Raw genomic sequence first — 15,326 nt, forward strand, 5'->3', positions numbered from 1 at the left:
CACATTCTGCATGGAGCACTGGGTGTTATGCACAAACAATGAATCATGGAACACTACATCTAAAACTAATGATGCAATGTATAGGGATAATATAAGAATAAAAAAATTAAAAAAAAATCTTGAAAAGGAACAAAACTGGAGGACTCACACTTTCTGATTTTACAAAACTTATTACAAAGCTACAATAATCAAAACAGGATGGTGCTACTGACATAATGGCAGACCTATAAGACCAATGGAACAGAATAGAGAGCCCAGAATAAGCCCTCACATATATGGTCAGATGATTTTGCCAAGGATGCCAAGACCATTAGATGGAGAAAGGACATTCTTTTCCACAAGCAGTACTGGGAAAACTGAATATGCACATGCCAAAGAATGAAGTCATACCATTTCCTAACACCATATAGAAAAATTAACTCAAGATGGATCAAGAACCCAAATGTAGGACCTAAAACAATAAAACTCTTGGGAGGAAACAGGACAAAAGCTACATGACATTGGATTTGGCAATAATGTATTGGCTATGATATCAAAGACACAGATAACAAAAAAAATAGATACATTAGACTTAATGAAAATTAAAAAAAAAATGTGTATCCAAAGACACTACCCACAGAATAGAAAAGGAGAAAGGGGAGAAAATATTTGCACATTGTATTATCTGATAAAGGGTTGATAACCAGAAAAGATGGAGACCTTCTAAAACTCAACAACAACAAAACAACCCAATATCAAAATGGGCAAAAGACTTGAATTTCTCCAGAGAAGATATATGAATGGCCAATAAGCACATGAAAAGATGTTCAGTATCACTAATTGTTAAGAAAATGCAAATCCAAACTTCAAATCTCATACCCATTGACAAGTGTACTATCAAAAAACCCCCAGAAAATCCCAAGTCTTTCCTTATCTTTCATGACTGAAACTTTTGAACAGTACTGGTCAGTTATTTTTTAGGATGTCCCTCAATTTGGGTTTGCTGCTCTTTTCTCATGATTAAGTTGAGGTTTTGCGTTATTTGGAAGGATGCTCCAGACACGATGCTCCTCTCTCAGTGCGTGATATTGAAGGCACATGATGCCACTGTAGGTTACTCGGCTACAGAGAATATTCACATAGTCTTATTGATGTAATCCCTGATTACTGAGGTAATGAAAACGGTGATATAAGTGTCTGAGGAGGGTGGGAGACATAGGTCGTGCAAAATTAAGCTAACTCATTATTATTTATGTGTGTAGAGTTGCTAAATCAAGGAATAGCAGTATAAGCAATTGGAAATGTGGAGCAACCACTAAGAGTTTAAGGAGTCCACATTAGCTAAAAGTAGTCAAAAAGGGAGAGAAGAGAGTGATCTTGCAGAAGAAGCATAGCTATCTTTCACCAACGTCTCAATGCCTGAAAAATGGGTCAGATAAATAGTGAGCATTCTTTTTTCAAAAGCTCAGTAACCCAGACCATAGACAACCTCAGCGGCAGATTGAGACGTGCCTGCTGGTATAAAAGGGGCTCTCTGACGCCAGAGTAATTACATCATGGAAGGATAAGGCAGATCCAGGTCAAGCATTAGGGAGCAACACATTGAGCTCACATCCCCTTAAATATATAACTTTTGTCTTTGAGCTTTTAAGAATGCAAGGGTCGGGAATTGACCTGTGTCACTGTTTACTGTGTCCCAGATTAGAAAGAAAGCTGGCACACGTAGCCTTCTAGCTTGCTCGAATGAGGAAATGTGCACATCAGATGGTGTTAATTCGTTAGGCGTTTCCGGGCTATTTCACTGACACAAAAAGAATATTATCACTGTTCCACATCACATTGCAGCACCTGGAGTGCCTCAGACAATAGTGAATTCACACAAGGAGCCATCTGAAGGGTCAATGATTGTGACTGAACATCTGAAGGATCAATGATTGTGACTGAACAGATCAAGCCTGGGGAATCTCAATGGCAAGCCCTTTCCTTGTGAGAACTCCGGAAGAGAGAGTCTCTTTAGGAAGCCAGGTGCTGGCTGCGGGAGGGGCCGCATGGGGGGTCTGGGAGGAGGCAGGCAGGAGACACATGGAGAGGAGATTTCATTATCCCTTCCCTGGCTTCTAAATCTGAGGGCCCAAAGGTCACAAGACATCGTTGTGGGGGTGTAGTCCTGCTCCCTTATTATTGGTAGTTTGGTGAGGAATTATCACAGAGGGAAACCTCTGAAGATTCATAAAACCCGGCATGAACAGTTTAGCTCAATTACAGCAGTGGGAGAGGGAAGGGAATGCTAGGCAGAAGCATTTTAAAAGCTCATGAATAAAAAGCACATCAGGTTTGGAGGCTTTGTTTTCATTAAGAAGTTGCACGCATCCTTCCATCTTTGCTGCTGGTTATGATAGAAGAGCCTTGCGGAAGAGTGCGCATGTCGTACGTGAACAGCTCATTGGGTTTTTGCTGATTTATTTTTAAGGATAAAAATGAGAAACCAAAGTGAGAAGTAGGGGACAGGTTGCTGCCACCATCCAGGGGTAAGTGGCTTGAGGCTCCCATGTACACCTGGTGGCCAGGTGTGGCTGCACCCCTCTGGAATTGTCTCCATTCCTTGAAGGACCAGGCAAGATGGCCTCAGGCATGAGCCCTGTGGGGATGGTCACAGCAGCTGTCATCCTGCCAACTTCGTGGTTATAGCCAGCGACACCTGGGAAGGTAGTAAAAGTGTTCAGGTCCAGGTCCAGCCATGGTTTTCCCAGAAAACTCATGGTTTGTTCCTATCCCATGACTCATCACTGACTCTGTAAGTGAAAGAAAGCCTGAAGGAAAGCCAATGGATTGTTCTGAATATCAGGTCAGGTCACTCCCCTTCCTGAAACCCTTCTGTGACTATGTGATATGTTAGGAATAAAAACTAGACTCCTCAGCATGGTCTATGAGGTGTCAAGTTATTCTAGCACTACCCAACTCCCTGAATTCTCTCCTGCTCCTCTCCTCTTTCATTCACTGATCACTTATTATCTCCACTGGCTGCCATCCTCTTCCTGGGCCATGCCTCAGGGCCTTTGCACTTGTTTCCTCTGCCTTAGGTACTTTGTATTGATAGCTGCTTCTCATTTTTCAGTTCTCTACTTAAATGTCACTTTTTCAGTGGACGCCCCTGACTGGCCTACCTAAATAAGAGTCTCTTCTTCTGAATCATTCCCATCTCATTGTCCTATTTATTTACTGAGTAGCTTCCCACAGCTTGAAACTACCTTTTATTTATTTATTTATTTTTTTCACTTACCTCTTGACTACCTCCCTTTCTAGAATGTCAACTCCCTAGGGACAAAGACTTTATCTGCCTCATTGATGGCTATAACCTTGCCCCTAGAATAACAGTCCTGGCACATTGCTAGTGCTTGGTAAGTATGTATTGGACAAATGAGTAAGTGAATAATATGCATAATAAACATAGCCACTAGGCTAAGGTATTTGCAAGGAGTGAGCCTTTTTCTTTGGGAGCCTCCATGGGGCCTTGAGCATGGAGGTCTGAGTGTTGTGCTGTACATGTAGACATCTGGAAAGCCCAGGCTAGGTTACTAAAATCTGTATTAGTTATCTATTGCTGTGTAACAACTTACCACAATCTTAGAAATTTACAAGATAACATTTATTATCTCATAGTTTCTGTGGATGAGGAGTCTGAGCCTGGCTTAGCTGGATCTTCTGCTCAAGATTTCTCAGGAGGCTATGTTCATTCTCAGGTTGTGGTCTGATCTGAAGGACTGCCTGGGGAAGGAGCTACTTCCAAGCTCATGTAATTGTTGGCAGAATCCAGATCCTTGCATTTATAAGACCAAGGACTTCAGTTTCTGGCCCTGGCCATCGGCTGGGTGTTGTCTTCAGTTTCTAATTGGTTGTTGTCCAGAGGCTATCCTCAGTTTCTTTCCAGGTGGGCATCCCCAACATGGATGTTCGCTACAATGAAGAGAGTAAGGGAGAGAGTCTGCTAGCAAGATGGACATTTCGATCTTTGTAATGTAGTTACAGAAGTGACATCTTATTACTTCTGCCATTTTCTAGTTTAAAGCAAATCACAGGTTCAGGCTGCACTCTAGGGGAAGAGATTACACAGGGTATGAATGCCAGGAAGTGGGGACCATTGGGAGCCATCTTTGAATCTGCTCACCACTGTCTGCCTTCTGGCTCCTAATGGTTTACTCTCTTCTGTGTATCCCTCTGATACACAAAATACATTGACCTTCTTCCAAGGCGACCCAAGAGTCTCAAAGTCCAGAATCTCATTATCTAAATCAAGAACTACACTCTTTGTGTGAAACTCCCCTAGATTTATCAATTTTTAAAACTAGAGAGACAAGTTATCCACCCCCTGCCTCTGCAACCTGCAATTGTGGAATAGCTATAGACATTTCAGTTTAAAAGGGGAAAATGGGAGGTACAGAGGAGTACTGGGAATAATTATTCTTGGCTCTGTCCCCGGGGTTCTTGATTCCATCCTGCCTTTTTAAATGAAAGGACATGTTTGCAGATTAATAATCCCATCAGCCTGCTTCCGGCAAGTAGGATTTTGTGAGTCCAAATACCTCTTTTCTTGGTACAATTTCTATTCCTCTCAGTCCAACCTGGCAGTGTTTTTGCTGAAATAACTTTCTCCAAAACTTTATGGATCTTCCATGGATTTCACTGGGGTTCATTTCATTCAACAAAAGCCACACCTTACAGATCTTTTTGAGATAAGCCCTTCTCTACCTTGTGCTCCTGCTGAGATGGCTTAGGATAAGGCTCCTAAGCTTCCCACTAGCCCTTTGATTTGATTAAGAGGATCTGTGAGACATACCCTTAATATCTGGAGAGGACCCTTTATGTGATTCTGCTTTTCTGATCTGTCTTGAGATTTTAACAAAAGGTTGGACAGTCACACTCTTGGTTTTTGTCTCCATGCCACATTTCCCCGACAGTGCAAGGAAGCTATTCCTTAATTTCAGCATCATTTGCCATCTGAGAAGTCTAACAATTTTCAAAATCATTAAGTGCTTTTCTTTATATGATGGTTTTCCCTCAATTTATCTGTCTTTCTGTGCATTTTAATATAAGCAGCAACAAGAAATCAGGTGGTGCCTTCTTCACTTTGCTTGGAAATATCTGTAGCTAATCAAGGTCATTCCTTACATCTTCAGCTTTCCATTTAACTGCAGAAGACAACTTTGCTAAGCTCTCTGCCACTACATGGCAAGCATTTCCCTTTCTCCCATTTCCAGTAACATGTTCCTTACTTCCTTCTAAGACTTTACCAGCAATGTCCTCAAAATCCCTTCTACTAACAGTCTATTGGAGCCAATTTAGGTTTTGTCTATCATGTTCTTCAAAATTCTTCCAGCATCCACACAGTTCCAAAGCCACCCTTGTATTTTTAGGTATTTGTTACAGCAGTGCCCCAGTGCCGCATGCCAATCTACATGGATAGCTTTTATGTATGCCTCTCAAGTTGAGTTAAGGGAAGTTGAGAGTTGACTCACTTTGATTCCTTAAGTGTTGAGCGAAGGCTTAGCATACTCCAGCAGCATGTTAGGTGTAAGAAAAACTATCTGATGGCAGTTACCTTTTTTGGGGAATATTGATGCTATTGTCCTGACTCTATTATTCCATCATAATAGATTTCTTTTCTCTGCCCATTTATATGCCTGTGGGGTTCAGTCTCTCTCTGCTGAGTGAGTAGGGCAAATTTCCTTGAAGCAAAGCCACTGGGTGTAGATTCTAGGCTTGGGGTTTCTGGAAAATATTAGCATCAAGGACACTGGGTAAGAGTGGCTTAGAGGGTATTAGGGATGGAACATTTGGTGAAGGGTTTGTGCTTTGTGATCTCCAACCCATTTCAAAGCATGGATTCCCCCAGCAAGCTGTTGGGCCACTGCCTGCATGTTTCCTCCAGCAGTCTGACCTTTGAGTAGGATGAGCAGTTCCTATGATGGCTGTGCCCTGGGGTGGCAGCCAGGGTACCCAACCATCCTGACACATGATAAAGAAACTTCAGGCTAGAAAGCCCTCCTGGCAATGCTGTTCTGCTTCTAACGAGTCAAACTGGCAGTGGGATTCCATGACCTGTGTCCACTTCTGGGGATACACCCAGAAGCCTTGGGATCCCACCTAGGGGCTTCCCATACCTCAAGAGCGCTGCTTGGCATTCATGCTTGGTCCCAACTAATCTGGAACGTTTCCTGTAGTGAATACCAAGATGACAAATCTATAGACATTTGAGTGCTCTAAGGATCACGTCTGTCTAACTCAGTCTGTATTGCATGAGCTTAATTCAGCATGATGTCATGAGTGCCATGGGCATGTCCTTGTATCTTGGTGCCCTTATATCTGAGTTGATCGAGTGAATCATTCTTCTGCATGGGAAATTGCTATTGTGTGTTCAGCACCTATCCTTATAGATGTTTCCATTTCCTCTAGGTCAGTATATTCCTCAGTTCCAACCAGGATCCTGTTCTCCACTCATGTAAGTATATTCTTTTTGTCTTTTGAAAGATGAAATTTTACTTCTTGTCTATTAGGAAAACTCTCTCAATTATGGGCGGCCCTCCTGGCTTGTAATTACCTCCAGGAGCTCTTGTCCAACTTCCCAATCAATTTTAATTAAACTATCTATTTTCCTTTTTAGGTGGATAAGAGGTAAGGTTCCCAGGTACAAGATTGTATGGTAACAATAATTTCAGTTGATGTGAGAAACATGCAGTCTTAGAGGCTCTTGCTAAGTAGAAAATGCCAATTCTTTAAGAAAAAAAAAGATTTATAAAGGTAATTCTTATTTTATTAGTTATTTTGGAGTAGGTTCCTATTCAAGTCAAGTTGTACATTATTTTTGATCATCAATCCTGGAGTGTAACCTGTCCCGAGGCAAATAAAGGATAAGCTGGCTTGATAGAGGCAAGCACACTATTTCTTCATCCCTGCCTGTCTCCTCTCAAGGACAGTTGGGCTCTTCTCTCTTCTCTTTACCTACGGTGTAGTGAGTCGAATGGTGGCCCCCAAAATATATGTCCAAACAGAACCTGAATGTGACATGAAAACACAATGTGACCTTATTTTGAATGGGTCTTTGCAGATGTAATTAAGTTAAGAATCTTAAGATGAGATCATCCTGGATTTTGAGTAGGTTCTAAAACCAATGTCAGGTGCCCTTAGAAGAGAAAGGCAGAGAGAGAAAGAGACACAGACACAAAGACACAAACGCACAGAGAAGGTGATGTGAAGACAGAGGCAGAGATTAGAGAGGCAGCTCCAAGCCACAGAATACCAAGGATTGCTGGTGACCTTCAGAATCTAGGAAAGGAGCATGGAATGGGTTTCCAGAAAGAACCAGTCCTACCAACACCTTGATTTTGGACTTCTGGCCTCCAGAATTATGAAAGAGTAAGTTGCTGGTTTGTGATAATTCATCATAGCAGCCCTAGGAAACTAACACATATGGCATGCAGCAGGGATGTGGTATGTGACTATTTGTAGTATCTTTTGATATCATGGGATAATCTGGGTTCTCTTCAAGAGAGAGACTTGGGGACCAGAGGGTGATTTGGAGCTGATATCATGGGTCCAGAATGGCTATTGCAAGGCCTTTGAAGTCAAAGAAGTCCAAGACAGGGGCTGGAGGTCTTCTGGCCCAGTAACACAAGGCACTTGGCTGAAGGAGGATCAGAGGAGTGTACTTCTGTCATGTGAAACAAGTCCATGCTGTCTGGGTGGACAATTAACACTTCTGGGACAATATTTATTTGTGCTTAGATAAGCATAAGGAGATTTCCACAGATTGTTCTCTCCTAGGCAGTACTGTAGGTCAGAAAAGAGGTAGCCAGGCCCATTCTGGGTATATTTGGATTAAGAAACACTGGCCTACGCTGTAGAAAACAGTATAATGGTTCCCCCAAATATTACTATACAATCCAGCAATTCCACTTCTGGATTTTCACATACTCAAAAGAATTGAAAGCAGGGTGACAGTGAGATATTTGTACACCCATGTTTATAGCAACATTTATTCACAATAGCCAAAATGTGAAAGCAACCCGAGGGTCCATCCACAGATGAATGGATAAGGAAAATGTGGTATGCATGTACAATGGAATTGTCAGCCTTAAAAAGGAAGGAAATTCTGACACATGCTACAATACAGATGAACCTTGAGAACATTATGCTAAGTGAAATAAGCCAGTCATAAAAAGACAATACTGTATAATTCCATATAGATGAGGTACTTAGAATATCAAAGTTATATTTGAGATTTCTCTTGGTTCTTGAAGTAGTGTAGTACTATAAACTTCCTTCTTATAACCACATTTGCTGCATCCCAAAGATTTTGGACTATTGTGTTTTCATTGTCATTTGTTTTCATGTAATTTTTGACTCCTTGGTTGACCCATTCATTGTTTAGTAGCATGTTATTTAACCTTTATGTATTTGTGCTCTTTCTAGACTTTTTCTTATGGTTTGTTTCTAGTTTTATACTATTGTGGTCAGAAAAAGCACATGGTATGAATTTGATTTTTTTGAATTTGTTGAGACTTGTTTTGTGGCCTAATTTGCGATCTATTCTGGAGAGCGTTCCATGTGCACTTGAAAAGAATGTGTATTCTGCCGTTTTATGATGGAATGTTTTGAATATGTCTGTTGAATCCATCTGGTCCAGTGTGTCATTCAAAGCCACCATTTCCTTGTTGATTTTCTGTTTGGATGATCTGTCCATTGATGGAAGTGGGATGTTAAAATCCCCTACTGTTATTGTATTACTATGGATTAATTCCTTTATGTTTGTTATTAACTGTTTTATGTATTTAAGTGCTCCCATGTTGGGTGCATAAATACTTACAATTTTTACATCTTCTTGTTGGATTGTCCCCTTTATTATTATATAATGTCCTTCTTTGCTTCTTGTTACTGGACTAGTCAAAATTATAGAGACCAAAAATAGAATGGTGGTTGTCAGGGGCTGGGGAGAGGGAGGAATAGGGAGTTATTGGTTAATGGGTATGAAGTTTCAGTTTTATAAGATGAAAAGAGTTATGGATACAGATGCTGGTGATAGTTGCACAGCAGTATGAACATACTTAATACCACTGAACTGTATGCTTAAAAATGGTTAAGATGGTAAATTTTATATAATATGTATTTTACCATAATAAAATATTTGGGAAAAAAAAAAGAAATACTGGACTAATGCCTTGTCAGGGTCCCTTTTAGACCTGAGTGGCTACAACTTTATGAGACATAAGTTGAGAGCTAGTTTATTTGGCATTTTATCATCCAGGCTCTCTATAAATACTGGCACATCTAGATCCCTACAGGGTAAAAATTAATTGGAAATAGCTAATCTTAATAGAAAAGAGGGAAAGAATGGCCACTGTCCATTCCTGGTCACCTGTTATGGAGAATCTATGGACTTTCACTAATGATATCATCAGAGCTGCCAGAAGGGCCAGAGAATCTGCATTCTAGCTGGGGGCAAGTTTGTGGAGGTGCTGTCTTCACTGAGACAGAATAAGGTAATAAATGGAGGGGAGAACAACTCACTCATGTCTATGAGACCTGGGTTCCAATTTTGGCTGTGCTACTAATTTCTACTTGGTATACATTCACTGGGTTTTTTAATGCCAACATCTCAATCCCCTTCCTACCCACGGGAAAATCCACAGAGCTCATCTCCTGCCACTTTTCCTGGGCTTTAGGATCTAGAGTGGTGCCTCTAGAAGATGCAACCTTTCATCATTCAGTGATAGGGACTCCACCATGCACATCCAGTGTCCAGTGGAGGAAGCCCAAGCAGAGGTGGTCAGTGTTATAGTGTCTATGGTGGCCTGTGACTAGTGTCTCCCTGACCAGGTCATTCCTGCTTTGCTTGATATCTGAGCCTGGTCTCCAGGCTTGCTTCTCTTTTCTCTTAAGACCGTCAGAGTTGGTTTCTCTTGTTTGCACAATTATGTAATTTTGCATAAATTAAACTTGCCAGCATTCCGTTTCAAATTAAGCTCCTTGGAGTTCTAGGATGAAAGATTGGAAACTAAAGGGATCAAATTTTTGGCCCTGGGGTTAGAATACAAGTATGCTTGTACTTTCCTCCTGACCAGGAGGTGAAAGACTGGGTTTAAGAAGCCATCATCTATGTGTTCAGTTATTGGTTACAGCATGGTTTGGGGTAGTAGAAGACTGGAAGCAATAGGGTATTATATATGGAAGGCACTAGAGCGTACCATGCAGCTAGTAATGAAGGATGAGGGAGATCTCTAAGGACTGATAAGGTGAGGTCTCCAAAATATGTCATTGGGTGAAAAAAGCAGTATTAAAAAGAGTTTATACAGGGCGCCTGGGTGGCTCAGTTGGTTAAGCGACTGCCTTCGGCTCAGGTCATGATCCTGGAGTCCCTGGATCGAGTCCCGCATCGGGCTCCCTGCTCGGCAGGGAGTCTGCTTCTCCCTCTGACCCTCCTCCCTCTCATGCTCTCTGTCTCTCATTCTCTCTCTCAAATAAATAAATAAAATCTTAAAAAAAAAAAAAACTCAAAAAAATTTAAAAAAAAAAATAAAAAGAGTTTATACAGTATACTTACTTTTTTATTTTTCTAATAAAAAAGAGGGAAAAATAAGATTTATTTGCCTAATGAGATATTGGAAGGACAAGTAAGAAATTAATATAAATGGTTACCTTTCTGGGTAAGAGCAGACAGGATGCGAGTAAGACTTTCACTATTGGTTTGCTTTTGAAATAATGTAAATATGTTACTTTTTTAAGAAAAGGAAAAAATTTGTAAGATTTGGGTTCTTTTCTCTCCAAATATAACATATATGATATATAAATAAAATCTATCTATCTGTCACTTATCTATCTAGATTTTTTTTTTTGTAATTCAGTCTGACAATTTGTTCTTGTAGTTATAGTAAAGGCCTTCTTCAGAAGACGTATGGCCCAAGTGGAGAAAGAGCAAGGAACAAAGCTAGAGCACACACAGCTTTGTAGGACACACTAAAACATTTGAATTTTATGCCAAGAGCAATCCAAAGTTTTTGAAGAGTCTTAAGAAGGGGAAGGACTGAAAACAATTTCTATATATCACTTTGTGCTGTTCAATTTTTTTTTCCATTTCACTGATAGAGTAAACTAAAGTTATTGGTATATCCCAATACCATATAGCAAATCATCATGAAGTGACCCTATTGCAGGGCAATACATTTTTTGAAATTTAAATAAAACCCAGTGCTGTTAACAGACTGATCATCTAATGTAAAAAACATTCTTTCAACTAAAACAGCTTTTCTTAAAAACTACAGAGATTTGATTTTGAGGTTCAGGAAGAAAGCTCAGTAATCGGTGCCAGTCCTTATACTACTGACTTCATAATCATTAATGAAAACTAATGATAACCTAATTGAAAGTGTGTTGAGATGTATTTATTTTAGTTCTACCATGAATTAGTTTAGGTAAAAAAGTGACAGTGAATTCTAGAAATGAATTAACCAAAAATCAAATTTCTCTCTCTCCCTTCCCTCCCACCCCCTTCTAGTTTCAGTTTAAGCTATCCTTTTTGTAGGGTGATGCTTTTCAAAGTGTGGCCTTTGGACCCTGGGATCCTTTTACGAATTGGCAAGGTAAAAATTAATTTCAGAATAGCCCTGAGGTGTCACTGGCTCTTTTCACGTATTGACATTTCCCCTGGTGGTGTAGAATCACTGGGAGGTAAGAGTACTGGTATTTTAGCATGAATTAAGGCAGTAGCACCAAACCATAATACAGTGACAGTCACTGACACCCATATTCTCAGTTAAAAAAACAATGCCTGTTTCAGTTAAGAATGTCTTTGATACAGCAGTACAAATTATTAATTCTACTACATCTCAATCCTTGAATCATTTTAATATTCGTGCGATGATAATATGGGAAGTATGCATCGAGCACTTTTGTTGCATATTGAAATATGATGGTTGTTGAGGAACAGCACTTGTGTGATGGAGCTGAGAGCTGAATTAGCTGGTTGGTTTTCATGGGACCCCGTTTTTACTTGACCGAATAACAGACAAATTGGTGGTTTAGAGTTGGATATTTGACAGATATTTTCTAGAAGATGAAACAAGCAGTCCTGTCCCTTCAAGGAAAAATAACTGATAGTATTGGTTGCCAAAATGAAATTTGAGATTTTGAGGGAAATGGGAATTTTGGAGAACTTGCACCCAATACAGTGACTTTGTCAGCTTCCAAACACTTAGAGCTTTCTAATGAGAGTATTGATGAAATTAATGAATGCAATTTTTTGATATTGTATGATGAAATGTATGAACATTAGGAAGATTTGCACAATTCAGTGAATTAATGTTTTCTAAATGATCAGTGCAGGATGTTACGATATCATTCCTGGGTAAACAATCCATTCAAAGTGCAAGATAGACCAATGGATTTTAATGTAACTCATTGTGAAAAGCTTATTGATGTGGTTTCAAAATCTGCATTAGAAGTCACCTGGGTGGCTCAGTCGGTTAAGCATCTGCCTTCGGCTCAGGTCATGATCTCAGGGTCCTGGAATTGAGTCCTGCATCGGGCTCTCTGCTCAGCAAGGAGTCTGCTTCTCCTTCTCCCTCTGCCCCTCCCCCTGCTCATGCTCTCTCTCTCTCTCTCAAAAAAACAAAAAAACAAAAAAACCCACCAACACCTGCATTATAAACAACCATTAAGAAAACACTACTTGTTGAGTTTTGGCTTAGTATCAAAGAATACACATTATCTGAAAAGAATATTAAAATATTCCTCTCATTCCCAACTATGTATCATTACAAGGGTAGATTTTCTTTATATACATCAAAAACAACATATCACAACAGATTGAATCTGAAAATACCTATGATAATCCAGTTGTTTTTATATATGCCAGATAGTAAAGCAATTTGTAAATGTGTAAAACAGAGCAGTGTCTCTCACTAATTTTTTGGAAAAGAATATATTTTCCACAAAATGTGTTATTTATGTTAACATGTAATAGGCTTATTATTATTTAAAAATTAATTAATTGGTAGATATTTAAAATACATCCATGTTTTTAAATTCTACTATGGTAAATATCCAAGGATAGAACCTATATAAACAAAAGCATTTGGGAGTCCTCAATAATTTTTAAGAGAATAAAGGGATCCTGAGATCAAAGAGTTTGAGAACTAGTAGTCTAGAAAAAGCTTATGTTTGTTCATGTGCATCCAATGTTGTTCTCATATTCAATGATTTCATGGGATAGTCTTCCATTTCAAAATTCTCAGTTGAAATGCAGCATAAACTAATAAGTACATAGGATAGACAATGACTGAGATTTTTAAGATTTTAAATATCACTCTTGGTAGTTTATTACTCTCTTTTCCAGTAAAATGGAGCTAACACTACCCATTTCATGAAGCTGTTGCTGGGATTAGAAGATGTATATAAAATGCATGCCATGATTCCACTTGTCCATTGATGGTCTTGATTATAGATGTAAATACATGATTAAATATGTTGACTTTATCTGGGTCTTATATTACTCTCTGATGGCTTTACTAGCACACTCCTGGTGTATGTACAGCCCTACAGCTTTCCCCCTTATCAGCAAATGAGATCTCCATATAAGGAATATTTTAGGTATTTTTCTTCATGCCCTATAAGGAGAATGAATTCAAGTGGTAACCCCTAAGCAACAATTGTTGTTGCTTTTCTAAACAGAAAGAGTGATGAAGCCTGCTGCAGAATATTCTTTATGGAGAGCGGAAAACCTGCTATGACACCACATTATCCTAAAGCTATCCTGGAACCTTAGTGAATTTGAGTGACAAGTTCCTAAGAGGAGAGATTACAGAATTCTATTACTGCTTTGAAAAATCCCTACTCACTTTTCTTTTTTCCTCCACTTGACAAACTATTCCTAAAAACCATTACTACTGTTTTCTGTTTCTTCAGATTCACCTACAACCCCTCTCAAAAATCCTTGGCTATGACATCTTGAGATTTTGGAACAATCTGGCTCATTATTGTGACTAGAAACCAGATAATGAAATTTGTGTTTGGCTTAACTACCAGAGAAAAGAGCATGGAGACATAAGCCACATTTAGTCTTTGTAGTACCTTACTTTCATCAAATGTCAGGGTTATAAATAATAGAAATCATGGTTTAGTTGGAGAGTTGACAAAATAGCACAGAGTTACTATGTTATTCTAAAGTAAACAAACATGTCTTTTGTTGTCTTTGTCCTTTCTTTCTACAGATGTAGTTTTAAAAGCTTTATATTTTAATGATGTGGATTTCATTACCATTGATGACATTTGATCGACAGCTTATGAACATGAATTGGAAGATTAATTGTCTAGGGGAAACTCTGGAAAGGGCTGGAGAATGTTTCACTAACAGGTAGGTATCCTTTCGGAAGGGAACTTTCCGCAGTATCTAGTCACGGGAGAGGTGAGATAGTAACCCATTCTGAGCCTGCTGGAGAGAAATTGGATAAAGGAATTGGAAGAAACCTATGTAAAGTTGATTTTTCCATATTAGCCTATTCTAAGTTCTGAGTAAGTTGGTTTTATTTGCCTAAGCACTGACAAATTTATTCTAACATTGGATTGTTGGATTCTCTTACTTTTCTGTCTCCTTTCTTTTACTTCCTGATATTTGTGTGTTTCATTACTCATAAGTAATTACAACAAAGGATGAAGATTATAAAAGAGAAGAGATCCATGGCAAGATGGAATTCTGATGGTTATTTTCAGCTTGATTTTCCTCATTTATAAAATAATAATAATATTTCCTACTTCATAAGATTGTTCTGAAGATTAAAAATTAAAAAAGATAATATGCATAAAGTGCTCAACATAGTGACTGGTACAAACTAAGATCAACAAATACGAATTGCAAACCATTTTATGTGAATTAGTTTTGTTGATTAAGAGGAAAAAGGGGGTCAAATTATTGGTTGGAGTGAGACTTAGATTTTATCTGTTTCCATCAGTCTCTCCAGAATTAGCTGGTCAGAAATATTATCAACAATGTGTTCATGAACCCACTCAAGTAATGGTGCTTCTGAACTTCCTGATCTAAATGCATGAATATTTCAATTTAAGTGAATTCAATGCTACCTCCCCACCACAAGAGCCTTTTGTGAGTTATAGCCTGAAGGTGAGGGATTCTACTCTATTGGTCTCATTGTATGTATCAGGTGGGATGGGGCTGCAACTAACAGAAACCAGACTAACGGTGGCTTAAATAATGAAAATATTTATAAATTCACATCACTAGAAGTCTGAAGACTTGGTTAATTTAGTGGAACAAAGGGACCCAGGGACTTCCATCTTATCACCCT

This window comes from Leptonychotes weddellii, chromosome 9, assembly GCF_054177405.1.
Source record: "Leptonychotes weddellii isolate Sample4059 chromosome 9, ASM5417740v2, whole genome shotgun sequence".
NCBI classification, from domain to species: domain Eukaryota; kingdom Metazoa; phylum Chordata; class Mammalia; order Carnivora; family Phocidae; genus Leptonychotes; species Leptonychotes weddellii.